General features: G+C 38.2%; 1 protein-coding gene and 1 long non-coding RNA gene across 5 annotated transcripts in view; both read left to right on the top strand.

Moving 5' to 3' along the window:
- The window catches only part of Zfp407 (zinc finger protein 407), a 381,839-nt gene that overhangs the window by 100,080 nt on the left and 254,324 nt on the right, over positions 1-27,435 (top strand). The window lies entirely within an intron of this gene.
- On the top strand, positions 3,634-12,595 carry Gm31909. The gene is made up of 2 exons (XR_877637.1): positions 3,634-7,577; positions 7,610-12,595. It is a non-coding gene; the product is annotated as a predicted gene, 31909 (long non-coding RNA).

Here is a 27,435-nt window from a genome sequence, read left to right as displayed (position 1 = left end):
ACCCTGTGCTGGTGGAATGTCCCTGGATTGTAAGAGCAAACAAAGGAAGTAGTTCTTCGAAGGAAGATGCTGTTTGTCCACATGCAATAGAGACTTTCAGTACTTTGTCTCGTTAAATCTTCCCTCACTGCATTTTAGTATGAGTGAAATATCATTGTTTTTAGTGTCTGAGATAGAGTTTGGTCCTGTTAAACCTGATTGAATTTCTCAATAATTTATTGAGAAATGATAAATGTAGATGATTTAATGGTATTTGCACTTGGAAAAATATCTTTTTAATTTCCCTTTTCAGTGGCAAATCAGAAAGTCCAAATTTCAATAAGGTGTCTTAAAGCTCAGGAGAGATGTTTTGATTTGTCTGTCGATTTGTCTGTCGATTTGTCTGTCTGCCGTACCTTACCTCTTTGGGGTGGGAGAGCTGAGGCTGCTGTGCAGAGAGTGAGGATGGTGACACGAGCCACTCACCTGTCCACAGAGGCTTCCAGCCCTGATAGCAAGGTGATGCCCGATGCCTGCATCTGCTTTACTTGTGCATGCTGCTCTTAAAGTGCTTGCCCCACAAGCATAGAAACCGGGGTTTGCCTCCCCAGTACACCCAGAATAGAGCAGGTGTGCTTATATGCATTTGTACGAGTTCTGAGTCACATGAGACACCACGATCTTGTATATTCTGGCTGGCTTGCTTAACTGAACAAGTGAGTTCTGGGTTCACTGAAAAACAAGGTTCACAGTGACCGATTGTCAACTTCTGGCCTCCATATTTATGTGCATACATGTACATATATGTCTTAATGTACATATTCACACACAGACATGGAGACATGCCACACACACACACACACACACACACAGAGTTTGTATACATGTTCCACATCTGTAGCCTTTAAATGTAAATGGTAGACTAAATGTGCCGTACTTCAGTATAATTTCTCCTATTTTGAATATGAACTGTCTTTTAGAAGCCTGTCTTTTGTAGAGTAAAACTCAGAAATCATCTATGTTAGTGAATTGTACTTTTGTTCTTTATTAGTGACTTGATAAGTAGAGATATATTTAAAAATTAATAGCTATTATCTCGTAAATAGAAAATAAATGCGGGACATTTCTGACAATATGGAAATTAAAAGAAACAGGATAAAGAAGGTCTTGCTGCGTGGTTGGGACTTTGTCTTGCAGGTGAGACCAGTCTGTACAAAGTACAAATCGTGGTTACCGTGCATCGACCACGGGGAAGCCCATGCTGCCAGCCGCTTCCTCTGGCCGCATGGAACTCTGTGAGCCGGTCTTCTTGTCCCTTTCTTGTTTTCTTTCTTACCAAAAGATTGAGGCTAATTTAGAGTAGGATTCTGTTTCTCATTTCTCCTGTCTGTTAGCGCATTCTTCTAGTCACTACAGTGAAGCTTATGGATCATGTTATGCAATGGCAATATTTTTAAAGATGAATTATATAAAAAATAAAATTCTGAAGAAAATCTTCAGTATCAACAGAATATTTATTTATTTATTTATTTATTTATTTATTTTTGGTTTTTCGAGACAGGGTTTCTCTGTGTGGCCCTGGCTGTCCTGGCACTCACTTTGTAGACCAGGCTGGCCTCGAACTCAGAAATCCGCCTGCCTCTGCCTCCTGAGTGCTGGGATTAAAGGCGTGCGCCACCACCCCTGGCGAATTTTTATTTTTACAGAAGGCGTTTTTACAAAACCATCAACTTTTGTGTTCCTGGGTTATTGTCTTTTTGGTTTTTCTATTTCATTTTTGTTCATGTTTGAGTTGCAGAATTCCATTACTTTAGTTAGAAAAGAATTACAAATATTGTTCTTTAGCATATATTTTATTTCTTCTGTAACTATATCTAATATAGTTCTTGAAAGATTGACAGTGATGGCCTTCTGGTCCATGGCCTTTCTTGGTATGTAGCCTGATTTTTCTTGCATGTGATAAACCGTGACTAAAAGCAACTTGGGGAATAAAAGGTTTACTTCCCCCCACACTTGCAGGTAACAGCCCTTCCCTGAGGAAGGTCAGCACAGGCACTCAGGCAGGAGCAGAGTCAGAAATCACGGACGGAAGTTGCTGATTTGCTTTCTTCCCATGGCCTGCTCACATTGCTTTCTTTGTTTCTTTACGTTGATTTTATGTGTACGAGTGTTTTGTCGGCATGCCTTTCTCTGGGCCGCATGCATGCCTGATGCCTGTGGGTCCAGAACAGGGCATCGGATCCCCTTGGAATTGAAGTCACAGAGGTATGGTCTACTGCGTGAGCACTGAGAATTGACCATGGTCCTTCAGAAGTGCTCTCGGTGCCCTTCTCTGAGCCATGTCTCCATCCAGTCTGCTTGCTTTCTCACACAACCCAGGACCACCTGCCAAGGACTGGCACTGCTCACATCAATTATTAATTAAGAAAATGCCCGTAGATACACCCTCAGGTCATTTTCATAGAGCAATTTCTCACTTGAAATTACCTCTGCCCAGGCGACTCTACTCTGTTTTCAAGATGACAGAAACTAACCAGTACAGCATTGGATGCGATTAAATGGGAGCTATGTGTGTGATACCAGACCTAGAAGGTTTGTGTGGTCATCTTTCAATCCATTCAAACCATGCCTGCTGAATCCTAAGCGTGCTGTTTATCTGTGAGTGGTGCAGGCCGTGTCTCCACTCAGGTGAAGCTCACCACCCGGTCAGGAGAGCCAGAAAATCAGCAGCTGTGTGAGGATGGCAGCCTGGGCTGAGTCCTGACAAAAAGTGCAATCGAGGTTGCCAGTGGCTGGAAATAGGAGTCTCCTCCTTCCAACAGGGGATTACTGAGTGCGATTCTCAGACTTGTTGGACAGGCAGTCGGTTTTGGAACCGCTCAACTTTGTTCATTTCTGCAGACGTGTTGATGGGGCCAATCACCTCCTTGGGACTCCGTGTGGGTTTCTGTGTATGTGTTTTTCACCTTTTGTTTGTTCTGTTACTTTTGATTGCACAATGAAGACGCTAATGGTTTTATGTATTTATTGCATTTACTGCATTTTAAAAACACCTCAAATGGGGGTTATTAGGAAAGTGTTTTCAAATTATGAATTAATTCTTCACTTACCTTTTAACTGAATTCTTTGATTATATAATAAGGTTTTGGAGGGTATCTTTATTTTTTATGAGTTTTTTTGTTTTGTTTTGGGTTTTATTTTGTTTTGAGACAGGATTTCTCTGTGTAGCCCTGACTATCCTGGAACTTACTCTGCATACCAGGCTGGCCATACCTGGAACTCAGAGGTCTGTCTGCATCTGCCTTCCCTAATGTTGGGTTTAAAGGCGTGTGCCACTTTTAAGTATTTTAAGGAATGAAATGGGTATTATTTTCTTAAGGACCACTTGATGATCATTTAAGACTGTTGGGCGGTCTTATGTATTGGTGTTTAGATCATTATTGCCATTAGTGTGCGATCTTCTCTCAGGGTTGTTTCTAGACTCACGAAGGTGTGTGCAATGTGCAGACAACTTAAAACACGAGAGTTTTTCTTCCTTTTCTTCATGTTGTCTTCTTTCTTTCTTTCTTTCTTTCTTTCTTTCTTTCTTTCTTTCTTCCTTCCTTCCTTCCTTCCTTCCTTCCTTCCTTCCTTCCTTCCTTTCCTTCCTTCCTTCCTCCTCCTCCTCCTCCTCCTCCTTTCTTCCTTCTTCCTTCTCCTCCTCCTCCTTCTTCTTCTTCATCATCTTGATAGCATAGGTCTAGAGTATGAATTATTTAGATGACCGTGTCCTGTCACAATGTCAACAGTTTGGGCAAACCGTTTTGCGTTTGCAATGGGGTTTGGGTAGTACTACCATATATGAGGAAGTTGGTAAATGTTGATTAAAGACATTCTTAAGCATTTTAATGTTGTAGTTTATAATAACAAGTTTAAATGTGTGTTCAAAACCATGGTAACTTGACTGTTGAGAAAACCTCTAAGTATAAAGACCTGCTAAATTCAGCATTAATTTTTTTTCATTGGTTCAAATCTCTGCTCTTGGTTTCAACAGTGTTCATGTTTTCTAAATTGTTATATTCCTGTGCGTGATGATGTGTAAAAATAACAAGATTCCATCATGGTGAAAGAACTAACAGGAAGAACAACAGATGAAAAATACCAAATGGTGTTCTTTCTGAATTCCTTTCCCACTATAGTGCAGTCTTTAAAATTGCTTTTCTAGCTGAACTTACTGCTGTTGATAAATGGGTACAAAGATTAAAAACTCATACTCTTAGATAGTAAAGGCTGTATAACTCACAGAAACTCGTATCATGCTCCATGTGTGTAGGCGCTCATGTTGTCATATGTAGGCTGACATCACAGCTCATCTTTTAAGTTACTATGCATTATGCCTGGTGTTCTTTTTTTCCTGTGTCCTTTGTGTTAAAGCTTATTTATAACTTAGTTTGACTTTTGTTCAAGGTAACTACTGGGCTTTGAGTAATAGGGAAACACGTTGCTTCAGGTGGATTCCTAGGACAAGGAAAAAAATAAAACAACTGTGGCCCATCCACTTTATGCCTGTTGACCTTTTTCTGTCGGGACTTCTTGATCAGCTCTGAAAGGGAGAGCTGGTTGCAGCCTTTTCTGGGGGGAACCTGCCTGCTGTGATGGCAGGTTCAAATCAAGCCCAGGAGTGGCCTCTCATCCTTCTGAGGTGGAGCTGCCAGCTTGCTGTATGGCTGCCACAACAGTAACCCAGTGCTCGACTTGATTGGTGAGGATTTACATGTGTGCTAATTAGAGTGGAATAAATGATTGGCTGTTTGCAGCATTGCCATAAAGGGTGCCCAGATGTACACACTACATGAACATAATGTGCCCGGGCACAGCGCATCAAAGTTTGTCAGCTGCATTACCTCAGCAAGCTTTGGGCCTGTCGCAGAGAATTTGTTGATAATTGTCCCCTATGATTTAGTGTCTTTCTGGGTGAAAGCGAAAGACCTCAAAATAATGTCTTGGCAAGAGAATTTCTAATCCTTCAGGGAAATAACAAAATATGCTTGAATGTAACTGGGAGTAATGAATAGATGACTTTAAGCTATGTATATTCAAATGTTGATTTCTCATGTTTTGAAAATATTTTCCAGTAAAACAAATAAAATATCAAGTAAATTGGCATAATTGAATAAATTTAATCTTTAGGAATTGCATAAATATCACTCTTGTAGTTTGAATTAATCCACATTAAAATCACCCATGCATATGTGTCTGATGAGAGATGTAATGTGGGGGAGTGGACTGAAAATTCAAAAGCATATTTTCTGGAACTGAAACTTTCCTCTGTATACTTTGCAAATCCATATCCTTTTTGCCAATGTGAAGCTAAGCCCCAACGGTCCCTTGTTTGCGTTTATGTGCAGTAACTTTGATATCTAACTAAGGTGAAAAGCAGTTTTTGAGTTATACATTCATGGTATTGATAATATATTAACTTACACTGATTAAATGGTTACACTGCCATGAAAGTTAGGAGGGAGGGACATTCTTCCAGCATAGCTAGGCAGGAACAAAGCCAGCCCCTTACAGAGGTCGCCACTCAATCTCTACTCCTCAGAGACAGGAGCCTGATAGCATTGATTCTTTCTTTGATACTGTTGCTGCACTTGAATGACCCAATACAGTTCAGTGATAAGGTTAAGTTAATTACGGTTTCTGTGCTGTGCAGCTCTCACTTGATTACTGCTGAGGAAGAGTTTGATGCCTTTTGCTTTAATTAAGCAAAAGGGAATGAACAGATATAATTGGATTTTGAAATAATCCTGTCACTATCAGGAACATCCTATGTTTCCCCCAACTTGGTTATATGTACTTCTAGAAGCAAAAACCAGGAAGTGGAATGAAAATCTTCTTTTCCCTGTGCCCTGACTCATTATCATATGATGTCAATATGAATTTACCAACAGCTCAGGTAATATATTTAAAAAAATCTTGACATGAAAAGTAATCTTTTGGTAGCTTCAGTTTACAATGATGGCAGTTGTTCTGTATGTTGATAAAAGCCCACCTGTAACGTAAGTCACGATGCAGCGCTGTAGCCTCTGCACGTGTCATGCACACTTTAACTAGTTGGAATTATAACAGACTTTTAACTTTAAAGGTATAGAACAGTATTTTAAGTTTCTATGCTTTTTTTGCATATTGCTTATATTCTATTTAACTGATTAAGTAAATCATGTGCATTTTATGCAGCTTAACAGAAAGGTGAAAACAAACCTTTACAATCTTCTGGTCTGACAAGGTTTTACTTCCACTGGCACAAGTTCCACAAGTTTATGCTCACTTGAATATTTTATTTAGAATTTTCATCAAGCCAGGTTTTCCTTTTTGTGTAGTAGTGTATGATTATCCATGGTTTTCGTGTGTTTTTGTAAGGAGCATAGCTAGGCCTGTGACTGCTGGTCTTTGAGATGTTAGTACAGTTGCTGTGTCCCCTCTGTCCTGGCTAGATGTCCATGCCTTTTTCTTCAGCTCCCATACTGCACACTGATTTCATCCACTGACACAGCTGTGCGCCTAACTGTGGGGTTGCCTACATGACCTCTGCTCTGAGTAACATTTTTATAAATACACTTCATAGCCATGCCTGCATCAAATGATGTACATTTTTATAAATACACTTCATAGCCATGCCTGCATCAAATGATGTAATAAAGACGCCTTTTAGCATTAAAGAGCTTTGTCATTTTTCATAGTTTCTTCTTATTACCCAATGAGTGTTTCCTAATGTTCACTTGTCTCACAAGTTGACAGTCAGTCACTGTATCTGGCTTTTCTTTTCTACATTTTGAGTAAACACATGCAATGTGAATGGAGAGCGGAAATCCTGGCCATGGGGCAGTTAAGCTTATGGAGCTCAGATCTGAAGGGATGGAAAAAATCCCTTATTTCACTAGTTAATTGAGGAGTCTTTTGAGAGTAAGCTCCATGCTATTTTTCTCTAGTATCCTGTGAGATGAAACAGCAGTTTAAGATGACCAAACATGAGTTGTCCATGCCCATTTCTCATGGTCGCTATCCTATGAAAAGAGCAGGAACCTTTAAAGTAAGTCACCTAAAATCTACATTTTGAGTAGTTTCCAATCTTAATTTTGTTTTATTTAAATAGTAATCTTTTTACCCCAAGTCCCCCCAAGATGTTCATGTCACTGCTACACTCTGAAAGTGGTGACTATGTTTTGTACATGGCAGCAGGGGTTCAGATTACTGTGGTCTTAAAGCCTGCTCTTTGCTGGACTGAAAGCATGAGATGATCTCAGTCCAGCTGGCATGAGCAAGGGGGTTTCAGTGTGGGAGACTGCCAGAGAGGAACACAGGGTGTTTGGAAAAACAAAACCCACCACTTGGAAGCTAGGGCAGCAGACCCTGGGCAGGTGGTTGGAATGGCATGTGGAAACCAGAGGGCATAGGGAAGGTCCTCAAAGAGGACCAGAGGGCATAGGGAAGGTCCTCAAAGAGGACCAGAGGGCATAGGGAAGGTCCTCAAAGAGGACCAGAGGGCATAGGGAAGGTCCTCAAAGAGGACCAGAGGGCATAGGGAAGGTCCTCAAAGAGGACCAGAGGGCATAGGGAAGGTCCTCAAAGAGGACCAGAGGGCATAGGGAAGGACCTCAAAGCACTACAGCTCCACTGAGGCTCTGATTTTTAACTCTGGGATGGACCTCTGAGCTACAGATCTGTAAGATAATATATTTTCGTCTTGTTTTTAAATCACAAATTTTATTCTCGTTTGTTGAAGCAATCCCAGTATAGTTATCTGAAAAGTTACCCATTTTGATTACTTAAGGGTGAATAATATTACTTTTTATAAACTTATCATTAGTTATGGTGTTTTGGCCCTGGTATGCATTGTTTATATGTCTGATGTTATGGGAAGGGTTTAGGTTTGACTACTTCAGGACATATTATTCTGAGAATATGACATTAACAAATTTAAAATGTGGTTATTATTACAAAGGTTAAAGTTAGAAGTCTATGTTTCCCAGTTGACTCTCACATTCTTAGGAACAGGTCCATGTTTTAGCTCCCTTGCTTTTCTTCCTGGACAATGAGACTTGTATCTACACCATCTTCAAGCAGGGGTGTAATTTGTCTTCAATACTGTGTGTGTGTGTGTGTGTGTGTGTGTTGTGTTGTGTACACGTGCGTGTGTACTCTTAGGGAATTTGATCTACTGACTCAGCAGGACTTAGTGTTCAGGTTAAGTAGGCACTGTTGGCTCCACTGAACAGAAGAGTGCTGTAAATTAGTAGCTGGGAGGCCGGAGTGTGCCCTTGGGTTCTGTGGAGAGCGTGCAGAACTTCATCCTGGTACGTGTTGAGTTTGCTTTTTCTGGACTTGGAAGAACATTCAGAGGCCCTGATTCCCTCCACTGTGGCTCTCTTTGTAGCCTTTTTTGGAATGAGATAGTTGTAGTTTCACATTATTTGCTTACTACCTTTCAAAATTATCCTGTTTGAACATTTTAAGTTTGACTAAAACAATTATTCTCTATGTTTCTTCTGCCCTGAAATGCTTGCTCATCCATCAAATTAAGTTCATATGAGATGAAGAGTGTTACTGAGTGATGTCTTTGTACTGGACACAGAGTCACACATCACACTCCCTGCCTCCCTAATCCTGAGTGACACCAGCCATGCGTCTCCACACTATTCTTTACAGGCTGTAACAGAGTATGTGTCGAGAGCTGGTCTAACATGGCAGGGGTGCCTGAATTGGCCTGGGGAAGTCACAGAAAACACCACAGAAATGATGAGGACACATGGCAGTTTTCTTTATGCTTATGATAGGAAAGGGCATCTTTGGCGGCAGTGTCAGAAGGCATGGTTATGAGAAGCAGCTGTCTTCCTGATGTGCCTCTGGCTGGGCCTGAAGAGGAAACAAAGCTTCAGAAGACAGAAGGAGTCCCTGCAATGCCTTGACTGCAGGACATTGTCTTTGTTAATGCCGCTTTGTCATTGTGAACTTGTCAGCAGTCCCCAGATCCTTCACACCTGGAGTTTGTTTGAGAAACTTTGTGCTGAGGTGGGCACAGTGGGTGACCCTGATGAAGGTGGTTGGAGGACCCGGAAGATAAGAGGGTAGATAGATACCTTTTCATATGGACAGGCCTGGGTGGGGGGTGCCTGCTGGAGGGAGATGGGCTCAGAAGACTGCTTGGAGAAGACTGCTGGCTGCTTTGGAGAGAGGATTGTGGCACGAATCTGCTTTGGTGTCTGCTGAGATTTTTTGGCCTGTGAGTTATTGAGAAAGATGTTGAGGTTGGGGGGGGGCATTCAGGAGAAGTGGAGGGGCAGTGACCAGGATGTAAAATGAATGAATGAATTAATGAATGAATGAATTAATGGGGGAAAAAGAATGGAAGTTGGAGATTGTCAGCAGGAGTTTTTGGCTGTAGTTACAAAAGGATAGAGAAGAGAGCAATGTTCAGAAGAGAGGAGTATCAGACAGAACAAGTAGAAGCCCAAGGATGGGCACAGACTTCTCTCCCTTTGTCCAGGGGGCATTTGAAAGGTTTGTTCTGCCCTCTTCCATGCCAGGGTTTGGAACAGAGGACATTCTTGCAAGGCCTGGTGTGTGTCTGACTCACTGACTTGCATGGCAGCTCTAGGCTTCTCAGCATGTGCTGTCAGGCTGGTCATGTGCTTCTCATCCTCTTAGAGGAGGGAATGAGGGATTTGGAGTAACCACACCATGGCTCTTTAGAATTTGTTAAATGTATATTGAATTATCACTTTTGTAATTCCTTTCTTTAAATTAGGAAGTGACGACTGGATGTATTTATATATACAGAAACCAGTACTGTTATGCATTTATTAAAGTCCTAAGATAAACTTCAGATTTATCCAGGAAATTTTAACATTTTAATTTCTTTTTATGTTTTATGGTGATAATGTGGTTAAAACAGAGCTTCAATTAAGTTAGAGAGAGAGAGTGAGTGTGTGTGTGTGTGTGTGTGTGTGTGTGTGTATAGTTATTTCTCAGAATTTCCCCTTCATTAAGCTTAGACATTTGGAGTACTTGGCTTAAATTGTTTTGCCCTGACACATTTTCCAAGAAATTTTATTTTTAATTTAGGGGAGATCAATGAAAGAGAATTGTCTTCCCTTGGCCTTCTTATGTCTTTACAGGAATAAAACCAGATAGAGCATTACCCAAATTTGAGCTACCTGTGCAAAGATACAGTCTCATAGAGAGCAGGCCCTGCTCTAACAGAACGTAGTCTCCTATTGCTTTACTGTGGCTGGCTGTGCGGCAATGACAGCTCTGACAATATTTGAAATTTAGAACAATTTGCACCATGTGGACATATTGTTTCACAGTAGCCTTCGCATTGGAGTACAGTGTTTAACACAGTGTAGCAGAAGGGATGTTGTAAAGGCCATGGCCGTGTGAGTTTCTTGGAATTCTTGAAGTAGTTGGAGTTTGTATGTTGACAGGAAGAAATCCTAAGTACGCCTCAACATAGAAGCTTGCTTCTGTCACTGCTGAGGTGATGTCTACATTTTATATACTATAGAGAGACTTATGGAAAAAGTTGTTTTCTCATATCAAATGAAGCTTTAAAAAATAAATCTTAGTAGTTTGTTGTAAAGATTTTGCATCTGTTAATGAAACAGAATCATCTAGACTGGTAGCTTCATTGAAAATGCGTAATTGCAAAATTAACTTGTCACGCACCCCACTCAGCAAAGTCACTTTCTCATAAGTCTGTGGTCACAGTATGGTTTTACAGTTCAGCATCTGGCTCTGTGGGGTACTGATGGCTTCTAGGAAGAAATGTACCAGGGTGAGCAATTAAAGGCAAAGTGACAGCATAAAATATGATCATTGTGGTTATCCGAAAGACACAGATATGAAATTTGCAGATCATTGTCATTTCTGTACCCGTATTTTCTCTTGCTTTGTTAGCTTAATAATTGTAGAACAATTTATTTTTTCTTTGAAAAAGTGAGCAAGGCTGTTTTAATTATTCTTGTTCTTGTTTGTGTCTTTCTTCTTCAATTGTGGCACTGTAATTGTCATATATAGTATTATGTATCAACACTATCAAAGGACATGATACTTTTATATTTAAAACATAAATATTAAAATAGAAATTTAGTTGTTACTAAAATTTCCTATGGTTATTAGCATTTGTATCACATGGAGATTGTATGATACTTGCCACCTGGAAATGAGGGTTGCTCATAGTTTCCTTCATAATGTCAGGTGTGTTTTGAAGTGTGCTTTACAGTATCCTGTTAGGTATAGAATTCATAGCCTGGCATGAGGGCTTAGGTATGTGGTGAAGACAGCAGGTGTTTCTGCTTTGCTTTCACTCGCAGAAACCTGCTTTATAAACAGAATTGTTAGGATTCTGTTCAAACAGGCAAGAGCCTTGCCCAGGATGCCATGTTTGCTCATGAGCCTCTGTGCTCCCTTTTAAGCAGGTGGCTACTCTCTACTCCTGGACATTGCTGCCCACCTCTCCTGTCTACTCTGAGTCATTTCTTCATGTGCCATGGGAAAGCTAGTGACTTTACCATTTCAGGCCAAGGTCACTCTCTTGTACTGTATTCATACTGTCCCCTCTCCCAGAACAGACATACACATACACACGTTTGTATGCATGCATGTTTGGACTTTGCTGTTATGTTAAACATAGCCTGTGTTTGCAGGTATCTGCCTCATTCACTAAGGTCCTGTGACTTCTCAGTAGTCAGTTGTGCAATATGGTCAGGCATGCTGGGTCTTGCCACCCCAGGGTGGGATTACAATGTATGCCACTATGTTGCCTTTTCACCTGGGTTCTGAGGATCAAATTCCATCCTTGTCCTTTTAAGGCAAGCACTTCATAGTCTGAGCTATCTCCCCTGTTCCGAACATGATATTTTAAAGACGTATGTACTGTCTCTCATTTTGTAAAGTGAGTATTTACTGCCCTGGTTCAGTTTTGGCACTTGTCATTTTCAGCCGTGAACTCCAAGGTGAGACAGCTCTAATGTGTGTGTTAGACGGTTGAGGTGTTTTTGTTTGCCTTCCTCAGGATGCAGTTCATGTTGTATACATTACATTCATGTCCAGGAACAACCAGTTCTGTTTTGCTGGCTGAGTATCTTGAGGCTGTCTGTTTTAAGAATGAGCCTTCTATCCGGATATTTGTGCTTTCACAGTCACCATCAAGTTAACTTTTTATTTGAAAGTCTAGTTGGTGAATCAAAATGACAAGAACACAGATTTCTGTAAATGAGCTGTTGAAATAATAAAGACTAACAGGATACGAGCATGGCCTAGAATTATCAGCATATCTTACTTATGCAAAGTGAGGTATATTACTTATCTTCTTATAGGCCAACCCCCCTCTCCCTGCCAGTTCTTTTCTGTGTTGTAATAGTCATCTTTCTGTAGAATTTTGGATTTTGTCCTGTTTATTCATTAAACCAGTGTACAGTATCATAGGTGTCATGATGCTTGTCCTCTTTCACCCGCTGTGTTCATACTCACCTCCGGGATTATTTCCATCTTATCCTCCTGCGCATCCTTCTTTCTCCCCTGCAGTCCCTCCTACTTTTGCCTTATTAGTGGGTAAATGTGCGCGCACAAACACACACAAACACACACACACACACACACACACACACGCATGCACGCACGCACGCACGCACGCACGCACGCACGGATTTACATCCTGCCAGCAGGAATGGTTCGCACCTTCCTCAGTTCCTAGGAGCCTTTGCTTTGGATGTCATGATCATGGCCACTCTGATTGGCAGTGGCTGGAACATCAGTGTGGGTGCTATTTGCGTTCTTTCATGGCTGAGGACACTGCACATCTGTCATATGTTTTTTGACCTTTTGAGAACACTTTGTTCATTTATTGATTTACTTTCTTGTAAAGTTTAAGGTTTTGAGTTCTCTACATACTCTAGCCATTAATCCTCTGTCAGATGTAAACAGCCAAAGGTTTTTTTCCCCCCATTCTCTATAGCTTTTTATTCCCTTTACTAAATAAAAGATTTTTAACATTTTTTTGCTATTTCTTGTCTTTTTTTTAGATTTATTTATTATTATATCTAACTACACTGTAGCTGTCTTCAGATAAAGAGGACATCAGAACTCACTATGGATGCTTGTGAGCCACCATGTGGTTCCTGGGATTTGAACTCTGGACCTTCAGAAGAGCAGTCAGTGCTCTAACTGCTGAGCCATCTCTCCAGCCCCTATTCCTTGTCTTCTTGAGGTCATTTTCAAAAACTCCTTGTATATACCAACATTTTGAATTGATTTTCAACATTTTGTTTCTACTAGTTTCAAAATTTCAGGTCTATTATTATTCTGTCTTTGAGACAGGGTCTCTCTAGTTAGTCCTGTTGTCCTAGAACTGGCTGTGTATGCTAGGCCAACCTCAAATTTACAGACATGTCCCTGCTTTTGTCTCCTTAGTGCTGGGTATTTACCAGCCTGCCTGGGGAAAGTTTCTGGTATCATATTAAAGTGTTGATCCACTTGAGCTGGCTTTCTTGTAGGGTGAGAGGTTCAGAACCATGTTGAAGAGGCTGGCCTTTGCAGTGTGTGTTTTTTGTCATCTTTGCTGAGACTCAGGTGCCTGTATCTACATGAGTTCCTTTCTGTGCCTTCTAGTTGGTTGGTTTACATGTTTGTTGCACCCGCTCACTGTTTGTTACCATGGCTCTGTCGTATACTCTGAAATCAGGTTTCATAGTACCTTTTCATGAATTGTTAATTTCACACATTTTCTGTTTGGGGTCTCCAGTGCTTCCATACAAACCTTAGAGTGTTTGATTTTCCTTCTGTTCCTATGAAGAAGGCCCCCCTTTGTGGATGGTGTTTGTTCTCAATTTCCTTCTCGCTGGTTTCTTTATTTGCATGTGAGGAACTGTTAACTTGTTATCTTCCTACTCAGCCGAAAATATTTGTTTAACCCAAGAATTTTCTGGTGGAGTATTGTAAGGGGTCTTTTGAGTATCATTATAGTCTTTTGAGTATCACTATATCCCATAGTGAATAGGGATCCTTTGACTTTTTCTTTCATAATTGTATTTGTTTTTCTTAATTGCTATAACATTTCAGGGACTATACTGGATAAGAGTACAGAAGGTAGACATCTTTGTCTTATTCCTGATCTAGGAAGAAGGGCTTTCAAGTATTTTAATAGTGAGTATAATGTTCTCAGGATGGATACACATGCATGTGTGTGCACACACACATATTTATGTGTGTATATGTATATATATATATATATATATATATATATATGTTTTATTTGTATATGAGAAACCATTAATTTGGTATCTTACTACTTTGCTGAAAGTATTTATTTAATCTAAGAACTTTCTACTGGAATATATATGTGTGTGTGTGTGTGTATTTTGTATGTATGCATATACATATTTACGGACATACACAGTGCATTATTTTCAAATATGTTCTTTTCTGTTGCTAGTTTCTTCAGGGCTTTTTTCCATAACAATATGTTGAACTTTCCACATTCAGTTTCTGCATCTCAAAGTAATCTATGAGAATTCTGTCCATAAATCTACTTATGTGTCACATTATATTTCTTGATTTGCATATGTTGAACTATCCTCACATCTCTGGAAGAAAGCCAACATGACCATGTCATATGATGTTAAGTGTGTTTTGTCTTTTGTCAGTTAGTGTGTTGCATACGTCATGTTAGTTAGCTTATTGCACACGTCTTGTTAATTAGCTTGTTCTGTACATCTTGATTCTCTTGCCTAGCAGTCAGCGTATGGTTCCTCTTTCTGCATAGTGCTCTTTCTTTTCTCTATCAAATTCTGTTTTGGTCTTTGTTATTGCTTCTATCGAGCAACTTTTGGTATGCACCTACCCAAGTATCTTCAGGGTGCATTGTTCTGTTGTTTGAAAGATCATAGTCATTCATTCTTTGCCTCCACCCCTCTCTCCCTCCCTCCCTCCCTCTGTAATATGGCTTTGTCATCCAGCCTTCCTTGAACTGTATATCCCAGTGGTTCCTGTAAATTCTTAATTGTTTTTATTTAATTCTAGAATTAAAAAAAAACTTGGTTGATTCACTCTGCAGCTTACCATTCAAGAAGATATTGTTCATGTGTTTCCTCTTTCTTTCTGAAGCTTTTCTTGCTATTGAACTCTTAGTTTATGATGGGATAAGGTGCAAGAATATCAATCTCTCCTTCCTTATCTTTCACCCTTACCTCATCCTTCTTCAACCTTCCCTCCCTGTTTGCCTGCCCCCTTCTTTACTTCTCTCCATCCCCGCTTTCTCCTTCCCTTCCTCCTTACCCCCCTCTCTCTCCCTCAAAACAAACAAGAGGAAAAGAGCCCAAGAGAAGGCAGAAAAATCAAGCCCCACCCATTTGTACACTCAGGAATCCCATAACAACACTAAACTAAAGCCATAGTAGTATATACACAGAGACCTGGTGCAGACCCATGCAAGCCCTATGTGTGCCAGTCCAGCCTCTAAGAGTTCATATGACTTTAATCCCATTGATTTAGACGGCTTTATTCTCCTCGTATCCTCCATTCTTTCTACTGCCTCTTCCTCAGGGGTCTCTGAGCACCAAGGGGCAGGATTTGATGGAGAAATTCATTTAGGGCTGAGTGGACTAAAGTCTCTCTTTCTCAGTATCTTGTCTGGGTGTGTGTCTGTTATGGTTTGTATATGCTTGGTCCAGGGAGCAGCACTTTTAGAAGGTATGGCCCTGTTGGAGTAGGCGTGGCCCTGTTGGAGTAGTTGTGTCACTGTGGGTGTGGGGTTTAAGACCCTCATCTTAGCTACCTGGAGCCAGTATTCTTCTATCAGCCTTCAGGTGAAGATGTAGAACTCTCAGCTCTGCCTGCAGCATGCCTGCCTGGATGCTGCCATGTTCCTGCCTTGATGATAATGGACTGAACCTCTGAACCTGTAAGCCAGCCCCAATTAGATGTTGTCCTTATAAGAGTTGCCTTGGTCATGGTATCTGTTCATAGCAGTAAAATGCTAATAACTAAGATGGTGTCTCTGTGTTTGTTCCCATCTGGTTCAGTAGGAAGTCTGTCTGATGAGAGCTGAAAAAGGCACTGATCTATGATCACTAGGAGTCATTTTATTGTTAAGATTTTTTATCTGTCTGTCTGTCTTTTTGTCTGTCTGTCTGCCTGCTTACCTCTCTCCCTCCCTATCTATCATAATGGTTTCATTGTAGGTTCCTGGGCTATCTAGTCTCAGTTTTTGGATCATCCTAGTAGTGGCAAGTATATGTTCCATCTTGTGGAGTTGGCCTTAAGTGAAATCAAATAGGGCTTTGTGCCACAAGATTTGTGCCACCATTGCAATAGCATATCTTTAATGCAGGACACAACTGTAGATCCAAGGGTTAGTGTCTGGTCTAGTATTATGGTAGCTTGCAGAACGAGTACCATCCTGTACAAAAATTCTAGAACAGTGGTTCTCAGCCTGTGGCCCATGACCTCTTTGGGCATTGCATATCAGATATTTGTATTGCAATTCATAACAGTAACAAAATTACAGTTATGAAGTAGCAATGAAATAATTTTATGATTAGGGTTAGCACAACATGAAGAACTGTATTAAAGGGTCACAGCAGTAGGAAGTTTGAGATTCACTATTTTAGTACTTACAGATGAAGGCCCTATGTAGGCACCTGTTTGGCTTCTCCAAGTTCAACCTCCTGAGCCTGTTTTTGCTGTTTGTTTATATATGATTTCGGCACTGACCCCTCCGTTTGGAAAACCAATAAGGGTGCTCCTCATTGGTCGAGTCTTACTGTCCTTCTCCCAGGACACTTTAGATGCCTGTAGTTCTTTGTCTGTTGGTCATAGCCCATGAGCACTTTTCCCCTTTGTGTTATCAGGTGCATACTGGAATTATGAAGTGCAGTACAATTTAGTTAGCAATGGTGTATAGTTATACACAGATTCTCTAATTGTATAAATATGCCAGGATAACATTAGATGATTATATTATTCAAAGGGCAAAACCTTAATTTTTCTCCAAATGTGTGGAAGTATTCTAGATTTAAAGATTTTTATATCACTGGCTCGTCAGGCACTGTGGAAGCTGGGGCAGGTTTTCACATATTTGCAGGTAGCCAGGGCTATCCATCAATTTGAAGGCTATCCTAGAAAACTTTGTAAGACTGGTTCTCAAAAACGTATTCTGCTTAAAATATGGAAAATTAAGTCTGGGCGTGATGGTACATGCTTTTAGTCCCATCATTTGGGAGACAGGGACAGGCAGATCTTTGAGTTCAGTGCCAGTCTGGTCTACAGAATGAGTTCTAGGACAGCCAGGGCTATGACACAGAGAAATCCTGTCTTGAAAAGCCAAACCAAACTAAAACAAAATAAAACCCCCAAAACATGAAAAATTATTCCTTAGGCCTTGGTAACTTGATGTGAAATTAAGACATTTGTCTGACTTATTTCCTGGAGCATTTTACAAAGCCACAAAGTTTTCCATTTTTGAATTGTGACGATTACGGTATTCTTTCTTTAATTTTTTATCACTGTGTTTTTCCAATTTAGGTACAGCTCTTTACTGAATCAATACTTTGATCTTATATCTTTCTATAGATTTATATTGATGATATAGACATAGATGACTTAAATATAGATGATGAGATCCAGATATTGTAGATACAGATCATATGCATATGTGTGTGTACGTGTGTATATTATCCTACATCTTCTAAAGGAAGATGCATGTAGTCCTTGTTTTGTTCTATACACCAGCTTTTAAGTAATAACCAGACTATCGAGAATATATATTTTAAAATTCTATCAAAATTGTTTTTATATAGCTGTCTCAGCTCTGACCCAAGAATCTTAACCTAACATTTTGTTGCATTTAATCTGTTTATTACATATTTAAAATTTAGAGAAACACAGTATATGCAACCTATAGTGGTCTTGTTTTTTTAATCTTCTTTTTTGATAATTTTATTTATATGAAATTGCTTTAAATAGGAGAAATTTCAAGGTCTTTTTAGATAACCTTGTCTATTCTTGTTGTCTTCATAGGCATTATTTAAAATGCAGAAACTTACTGGTATTTTAATATAAAAGAACCTGATGTTCAAGGTAGATTTCCAAATTTTCTATATCCATGTTGTGCTTGAATGTCTGATAAACAGAAATTCCTTCCATTAAAAATAATACAAAACAAAACAGTACCTCCAAACCCAGTGTATGTCCCCTCCTTGTGGGAGGTTAGGACTTTTAAAAGCTCATTATTCCTTACTTCCTCTAAGTTGTCCCATAAATAGTTGTAAATATTTTATCTTTATTATAGAATGTTTGGAGTGGTTAATAAATTTTAGTGAGTATTAAAACAAACCTTACTCAACTTCAATATTTTGTTTTGTTCCCCCTCTTGCTGTTAGCCAACTATACTGTGTACATTAAAATTTGAAATTTGCTCTTGGTGAAATTGGGAAAAATTTTTGTATGGCATTAAATATTCTTTGTTGGTAAATTTACGGCTATTAACTTTTAATGTGTTGGTATTAGAATTTAGAGCACCGTTTCTTACTGGTCCTCATGTTAAGTTTTCATTATTCAAACATTGTGCATGCTCTAGATATCTTTCTGTATAAAGAAGTTTTGCCCCTGTCATTTTTTTTCAATCTAGATTCCTTGAAGTAGGAATATTTTGTTGCTAAGTGACTGGTGATGTTTAAATCTATTCTTATGAGTAGTTAAAGTACTTTGGGGAATGTTCATCTTATGAAGAACTGGAAAGAGCATTGTACTAACAGAAAGTCAATTTAATAGTAAAATTAGATAATGATATATATATATATATATATATATATATATATATATATATAATATGTAATAAAATAAATACAGTAGCATTGAACTTTTGAAAACATGTAAATGGGGAACTTTTTAGGAAATAATATTGTGTGCTGCTCCTGCAAGTGCAGTTGTTTCATGTGGTATGTCGTTATCCATGTTACAAATACCCTGGCCCAGTAGGTATGTGATGTTCCTGGGCTTCGGTGTGAGCGAGTGTGTGGCCATCATAGCTGATGGACCTGCTGGGGAAGGAAGGAAGGAAGGAAGGAAGGAAGGAAGGAAGGAAGGAAGGAAGGAAGGAAGGAAGCTCTGGTACTTCCTTGGGATGTCAGGAACTGAGTTATGCCTGTAGGCAAGCTTGTGATGCTCTGAATACGGCTCCTCAGAGCTTGAGTATTTAGCTTGAAAATTTTAAGTCATTGATTATTTTATATTTTCATTCAGTATTAATATATAAGAAATGCCCATTCTATTTTAAAAACGGATGTCATGATGGATGTTTTGCCCCGTCCTTCCACTAGGTTGGAGAGACCAGGCATCCCTCGGAAGTAGCTAGCTTTGTAAGCCTACTTCCACCTCCTTGGTATTTTCAGGGTTTAGACATTTTTAGACCTTTTCTCCCCCTCCCTCTCCCCCTCCACATCTCCAGGCTTGCTTGCTTACTTGCTTGCTTGCTTTTTGCCTTTGTGGCTTCTTATTCAGCATTCTTTAATCATAAATTTAAAGTTTTTCTACAGAGATCTTCAGTAATTTTGATCTTTGTCTAAAATTACTGTTATTTTAAAAATAGGATTCAAAGGATTCTTGAGGGTTATAGAAGGAGTGCAGTTTCTTGATCAGAACCAAAATGAACATTTTGGTTAATTTGTTATCAACTCTATTCATTAGGACAAATATCCAAGAATCCTCCTAATCATTTGTGAACTGCAGTTAACACTATTCTATCTTCGCTTTGCTGAATAGTTTTGTACATTCACAGTTTTAAACTTCAAGTACTTTATTCAACTTATTACATTAATGCAGATTTAACATTAAAATTTAATGTTAAGATAGTCTTCCTTCCTTGCCATTTTTGAAACAAGGAAGAATATTTTTGATGAATTTTAGAAAACCTTTGAGTGTGGTTTCAATTATTTCATACCTAGAACACAAACAATACTGATATGTTTTGTATGCAATATAAATCCCAAATATATAATATTTATGTGTACAAAATCACTGCACTTTTGAGATGTTGATCTTGATTCAAGCAACTATAATAGACTGTAAGTCTTCTGAGAACTTTTAGTAGACTTGCTTTAAGAATGTTTGTGCAGTGGGCTTGGCTGCTTCATGTCCCCATGCTTGGCTCTAGTTCAGAAGCGATCCCTTGTTGATTTAACTCAGGAGAGTCACCTACTCATAGAGCTGTGCCATCAGAGTCTGGGCTGGGATGCTTCATGGCTTGACCAGTTCATGGTTTTAGGTGTTTCATTGTATTTCCTTAAATCAAGCAGAGTGGTCCATCTGCTTTTTCTAAATCAGGTCTTTCCTCATTTCCTGGAATGAATTTCTAAGCCTTTTAGGGTTAATCTCATTTTATAAAATGCAAACATTTTCAGTTGGTCATTAGTGAGAGGAACTTGTCTGAAAACCTTAATTGCAGCCTCTGCAGCTTGAGCAGATGAGTGGTCCAGGCCTTGCTGGTTGGTTCACGTTCTTTGTCCTTAGTATGTGGTAAGCAAGTTTTCTTCCGAAGGCCGTTAGTTGTGGAGCTGTGACAGCCAGACTGTCTTCACTCTTTTCCAGTTGCTTTATAATTGTCTATGTTTATTTAACATATTATTGGCTATGGTTTGTTGCAATTTGAAAACTTTCAGTATTTTATAGAGTAATTTTGAAACCCACTGAAAAATTAAATGCTTAACTTTCTACTCTGTTTCTATTAGGTGCCAAATTTGACTTCCAAATAAACTGATGGTTGGTTTTCATCTTTTTTTTTTTTTTTTTTTTTTTTTTCTCTAGACAGGGTCTGGAGCTGTACTTAGTCAAGGGGATGGCCTTGAACTCATATTCCCTCTACTACCAAGTGAAAGGGTTACAGATCTGTGCCACCCTACTCAGTATTATGTTATGGCTTATACAACAAGTCTCAGCTTCAAGTTAAAAAACAAAAAAAAAACTTCTCTCTTAACATATTATCAACTGTTAACTAGTCGCAGAGAATTGTCTCGGTCTGCATGGTTTTTATAGAACACATAATGAGCAATGCATTTAATGACACCTAATGTGCTTTTGAATTACTGCTTGAGAGAGGTGCTGCACCCACTTCATTAGCTTATAGGAAATATTGAAATGCTGTAATAATTAAATTATACGTACTGAAACATTTTCCTATATTAAGTATTCTTAACAAATTGAAACATTTTTAGCAACATTGAATCATTCATTGAGTATATATGAATAGAAACTTACTGTTATTTGTTTTTTATTATAAGTTATTTTTCCTTCAAATGTAAGTAAATGAAACTTTAAAAATGTTTTCATTTTCCTCTCCTTGTTTTCCATCATTGGATTTTGCAGAGCCATGATGGAGGAAACCTGGCGCACTGTGTTTGGTTTGATTTTCTGTTCTTGATGTATGGGTCTGAGAAGGGTCTTGTAGGAGGACTCCACAGTGATCTTGTTTCCAGGCTCTGCTGATATGTGAATGTCTTTTGTCATCTGCAATCATGTTAATCCCTGAGAGCCCGCTCTATTGGAACTGAACAGTACTGCTTTGCTGCAGGTCAGCTTTCATGGACAATTAGTGTCGTAAGAGGACTCTGGTCACAAGTTGTCTTAAGTGTTTACCATGAAGACATCATCCTGTAGTTGAGCAGCAGTGTTCCGTGCGTAGCTTCATCTCTCCTGAAGCGTTTCATGTTAGCCTTTTCTTTGAGACAAGTTGAGCAACTGTTTTCTGCCCGTGCTTGGCATCTGCCTTTGTGGGAAGCCTTAGGCTCTACAGATTTGCTGGTTAGTTCCCTCCTTTCCTCATCTTGTTTGGTCTTGTCCCTTCTCAGTAACTGTCAAAGACCGGCACTGGGTTATTCTTCTGACAAGAATGAAAAGAACTATCTCTACTGCTTGGCTCTGTGTCAGTGTCGACAAGTTGTATGTGTTTGATGCTCCAGGAGGTGGTTGGTTCCAGTAGTGTGCAAAAGCAGCCAGTAAATTTTTGATGCTCCTCTGTTCAGTGCTACTGCATCCCTCCTCTTACTGTACGTATGACCACAGGAATAAATATTCTAAACTTATTTGAACCTTTGAAAACCTAGGCCATTGTACTGCAATTAGCCTTTCAAGATCATTAGTTTACTTATATTAGGATAACACAGGTCATTTAGAAAGTGTCTATCCATTTAAAATCTCTCTTTTTCTTCCTACCCTGTTTATGTCTGTCTGTCTTTTATTTTCTCCCTTCCTCCCTTCTTTCCTTCCTCCCTCCCTCCCTCCCTTTCTCTTCCTCTTCCTCCTCTTCTTCTTCCTCCTTCCTCCTTCCTCTTCCTCTTTCCTCCCCCCTCTGTCTCTGTCTCTCTCTGTTTTTGACAAGTCTTCCTGTAGTCCTATTTGCTTTCAAGTTTGTGATACTTCTGACTCAGCCCCTCGAGTGCTGGAATTATAGGCCTGTACCACTATACCCTGCCACTGCAGAATTTTAAGTCTTAAAAAAAAACCAAACAAACCCAAAACCCCTTTTATTATGTGGTCCTCTACATAGGGAATGTTTTTACTTCCAGGAAAAGACCCAGTTCATAGCTTTAAGAGCATTTTATTCACACAATAGCAAATAGAGAAACTGGATGTCTTCATCTAGCATATACATATGCTTTTGTGCCTGATATTTTGCTTACATTTAAAATTTTTATTTAAATTCATGTCTTTTTTGAAGTAGATAGACTCTCATAAATAAATACACTTGTATTTTTTTTTATCTATTTAACCACATGATATGCCCTCCACATGTATTTTCTTTGTTTCAAATTACTAATTCTCCTGTAGATGTACCTGTATGTGTGTATGTATGTACATACATACATACACACATATGACAGATGTATATACAAGTATATCTTTATATACTGAATATATTATTTCAGAGATGATGTGAGTTTAGGTATCCCAAGTAGACATGTACAAATAGGTCATATAAAGCTATATTGATATAGCTTTTACTCTTCTTTTGATTTCTGGTAATATCATAGAATCTGTATTATTTTTCCTCATATGATAATTTCTAATGTATTACAAATGAGTTTTATTTTTATAAGAGTAATGATTTCCTTTTGTGTGTTACAAATTTATTAATTGCCTATTTTAGTTACCTACATGTTTAATATTGCAGAAATAAAGCCTATTCCTGATTTTCATTGACATATTGGTGGTACAGTGATTAAATATAAATAGATATAGTGGTTGACATTAAATTAATATTTTTATTTAGTAGCCAGCAGCTGAGAAGGAGTATTCTTTTTAGAAATAATTAAGGCATTTATATGAAGTATAATACCATAATGTCTTGCAAAAATAATCTTGTGTGTGTGTGTGTGTGTGTGTGTGCACATGCTTGTTTGTGTGTGTTTTGTGATACAATAGCTTTGTCTAGGTCCTTGGTTTTGATGCTTTCCGTTTAAATCCAAGGCTTTATGTTGGTTATATGTGTAGAATATTTTCTAAAACCTGTTATGTTTTTGCTCCTGATGCTGGTTAGTACCATCAAGATCAGGAAGCTGGCCCCATATCAGAGTAAATATGCTAGTTTTAGATGAATATTTTCAACTGTATTAAAGAAAGAGATAGTTTAGTCACAAGAACAGTAAGCCATGATAAATGACTTTCCTTTGCAAAACTCCCCATCTCTGAGACAGTATTAGTTTTACTTTAATTACTGGCTGCCGTAATGTTTCCTATCCATAACTGTCTGCAGAATAGACTATTTCTGAACAGAGGGTATGGCCTGTTTACTCAACCGTTGAGAAGAGGGCCCAAGTTCTACCAAGTCTGAACTGTAGCACAGGAGAGTGTCCTTCATTTAAATATTTAAATATTAATGTTTTAATTGTATAGGCGGAAAACTTCAATGTCATTTTAAGGATAAGCAACTTTGCTTGAAAGTCTTTGTTATCAACTTGAGAGTTTTGTCTTGAATCTTAACATCACTGGGGAGGAACACAGCCTTGCAACCATATTGCTGCAAGTCTGTGTGTTTCCATTTTTTTTCCTTTCCTTTTTTTTCTTTCCCACATTTAAAAAATAATAACAGAAAAGCTGTTGTCAGGAGTGACTCTCTCAAAATGGCTTAGTTGACATTAGCTGGAAATGAGCAGAACGACACTAACAACTAATTGATTACAGTAATTACGCAGTCTGTGGCTAGTTTGTATTGGCAAACTCTATATACTCCTGGAATAAATGTGAACTTGCAGAATGCAAGGAAAAGGTCACTCTCATTTGCATGATAGGCGTCATTAGAATATGCTAAGGACGAGACCTAGTGTTTTATGACTTCAGGTGATGAATAGCTACCATATTACTCTGCTACAGGAAAGCATGTCTCAGTCACCTTAATTTACATGCTTTTTTAATTTCAAGAAAAATCTTTTAGAGTACAGCAATAAAAGGCTTACTTACTGTGTTTTGAATTGAATTATTTTGTGAACATGGCAGAAATCTTTTACATAGAATTATTTTTCAGGGCACTTCTAATGGTAGGATTAGAATAATTACAATGTATTTCCTACACTAGATCTTCTACTGTAATAACTTTTGTCATTCATAAAATAAAGTAGATTTTTAGTGATTATGGGAATAAAATATCGATTGACCCATTGGAGCTTTCTAGATTTTAACTTACAGTGTTACTGGGCTATCTAGAATGCATTGATTTTCCACTTGAAATTAATGCAATTTTATCATTTCATTAATTTTCCCCTTAACGTTTTTGTTAATTAGCATTATTTCTCTAGTAAGTTTTCCATATCCATCTAAAGTACAGATACTTGATAGTAGTTTTGCTTAATGCAGGATCTCTTGGTCAAGCAGTTTTATGATATTTATTTTGTGCAGAATTTTAGGTATTAGTACAACATATAAGCAACTTTCTGCAATTGATCTTAATATAACTTTTTAAGAAATCAAGCGTTAAGTTTTCTATGATGTAAGTGTTGTCATTTGTATTTTTCTGATCACATAATGATGACTCCTCTTATCTGTTGCTATTCATACATTTCCATTATTGTGAAAAGACAGGAGAGCACCCTCATAGAGGCAAAGGGGAGGAGGGAAACAGGAGAGCACCCTCAGAGGCAAAGGGGAGGAGGGAGAAGGCAGATGGGTTGGGAGGTTGTGGCTGGATAACCTTGAAGGGGGATACCATTTGGCATGTAAATGATAGGAGTGATTAATAGAACAAATTAATAAAAATAAAAAGAGTATAATCGTTTAAAAAAAAAGGAAAGAAAAACAAACAAAAAAAGAAAGGACAGCCTCAGATCTTGAAAGCTTCTTGCTGTGGAATATCCACTCCTAATTAGCAGTGACTAAAATTTGTTGGATTGCAGAGCTGGCACTTTTTAGGTATGTTTCTTTTATAAAATTTTGTTAAAATTTGAGCGGCCAATCCTGGTGCTAAAAACTACACTGAAATTGAATAAGTGGATTTTTTTTTTATCAAAAGGGATTTCATAATAAAATTGTACAATGAGCTTGCACAAGCTTTTTAAAATATCATTGCTGCCACTGAATAGGTCCCTAATTTATTTATTCAGGAATAGTGGAGGCATTTTTGATTTATTTGTTTTTAGCGAAGTTTTGTTAAGGGAGATAATGAGCAGAGCTGATGTTAATCATTTCCTGAGCAAGTCCAAAGAATGAAAATTTTGCATATCTTTAGTACTGTTGGGGAAAATAAATTCACTCAATGGTAATGGTCTATCTGTGTATTTTTTTTTTTTTCTTTAAATACTCTTAGCTCTGGAGAAATGTAATACACTCTTGTGTTTTGCTAAAAGCTAAACTAATCAATACATAATGATAACTTTATATGTACATGTATATTAAGTGATCATGACTATTTTTTTATCCATAAGTATTAAAGTTACTTTTTTGGTTGTCAGCACCATCTTCATGTTTTTGTTTAGAGGCACGTTTTCAGCAATGAAACTCACATGTGCGCATACTTGCCTGCATATGTACATACAAAACTCACATAACATAAAACATATATTCAGGAGTCAGATAATATACAGATATCTTGTTATAATGTGATTTTCAGACTTTTGGGTATATTTTCATAAATTCTTTAAAGTTAATTATAGGCATTTATAATTTTAATTGTTCAACATAGATGTTTGTTCTACTTTGTGAGTATTCAAAGGCTTCTAAGAACATAGGCGCATCATAGGTTTCTGAATGATTGGTTTGATTTCATGAAAAGTCAATTGAATTTAGGAAATCACTGGTTATTTATAGAGTAGAATTTAGGAATGGATTACAAACTGGATGCTGTGCAGTGATGGGCGTGTCCCCCTGGGGCTTCCGAGTCCCTGGTTCAGCTGAGAAGAATGGCGTCTGCAGTGTTCTCAAAGGGGCTTCCTTCAGCTCAGTTTTTATCCCGTCTGTGTGAGTGCTAGCAGTTTATGAACACATTTTTGTATGTATCTAAAAGCTGTATTTTCATTTAAGAACAATTTTAGGGATGTATGAGCTTTTATGAAATAAAGAAAAGTTCAGAAGTTCTTAAACATAAAATACATGTTCTTCAAAATACTTGATATTTTGGGTTACATACTTCTTATTTATGGGGAATAAAAGACAACAAATAAAAGAAGTTTTATATTAGAACATTAATAAGTTCCTTGAATTTTATGACACCGTTCTTTGTAAATTCAGTCTATGCTACTTGGTTCATTGTATTTTTTATTTAGTTTTTATTTTATTTTTTTTATTTTATTTTTAAAATCAGTCTATGGTATTTGGTTCATTGTATTATTTATTTATTTATTATTTTAAAAGATTTATTATTATATGTAAGTACACTGTAGCTGTCTTAAAACACACCAGAAGAGGGCATCAGATCTCACTACAGATAGTTGTGAGTCACCATGTGGTTGCTGAGAATCGAACTCAGGACCTTCCGAAGAGCAGTCAGTGTTCTTAACCGCTGAGCCATTTCTCCAGCCCCCTCATTGTATTTTTTAAAATAGTGCATTTGTTCATGTGTGCATGTGTGTTCCCATGCATTCATGAGGCACCGTGCACATTGGAGAGGCAGCACATGGGAATCTGGTCTCATTTTACCTGTGGGTCCCAGAGCTCCAGGTCAAGTCATTAGACGTGACAGGGACCTTTCCTCACTGGACCACATCCCTAAGCATCATTGTGCTCTCTTAGATTCATTGCAAGCTTATCATAATCATATATGATGTTGACTCATATGTCTTTAACATGCTATTTTGTCCTGGCTTTCATTTCTTAATATGTTTTTATGAGTGTCAATAAGATGAACAGAAACAACACCTCATTTATTGTTAATCAGAACAAATTTCTTTTTTTCTTCAAGTCTTGTCTGTCTGTGTAGCGCTAGCCCTGGAACTTGTTGTG

The sequence above is a fragment of the Mus musculus genome, chromosome 18 (assembly GCF_000001635.26).
Source record: "Mus musculus strain C57BL/6J chromosome 18, GRCm38.p6 C57BL/6J".
NCBI lineage: Eukaryota > Metazoa > Chordata > Mammalia > Rodentia > Muridae > Mus > Mus musculus.
Note: the sequence above shows the minus strand (reverse complement) of the source record. Positions and strands in the feature narration are given on the sequence as shown.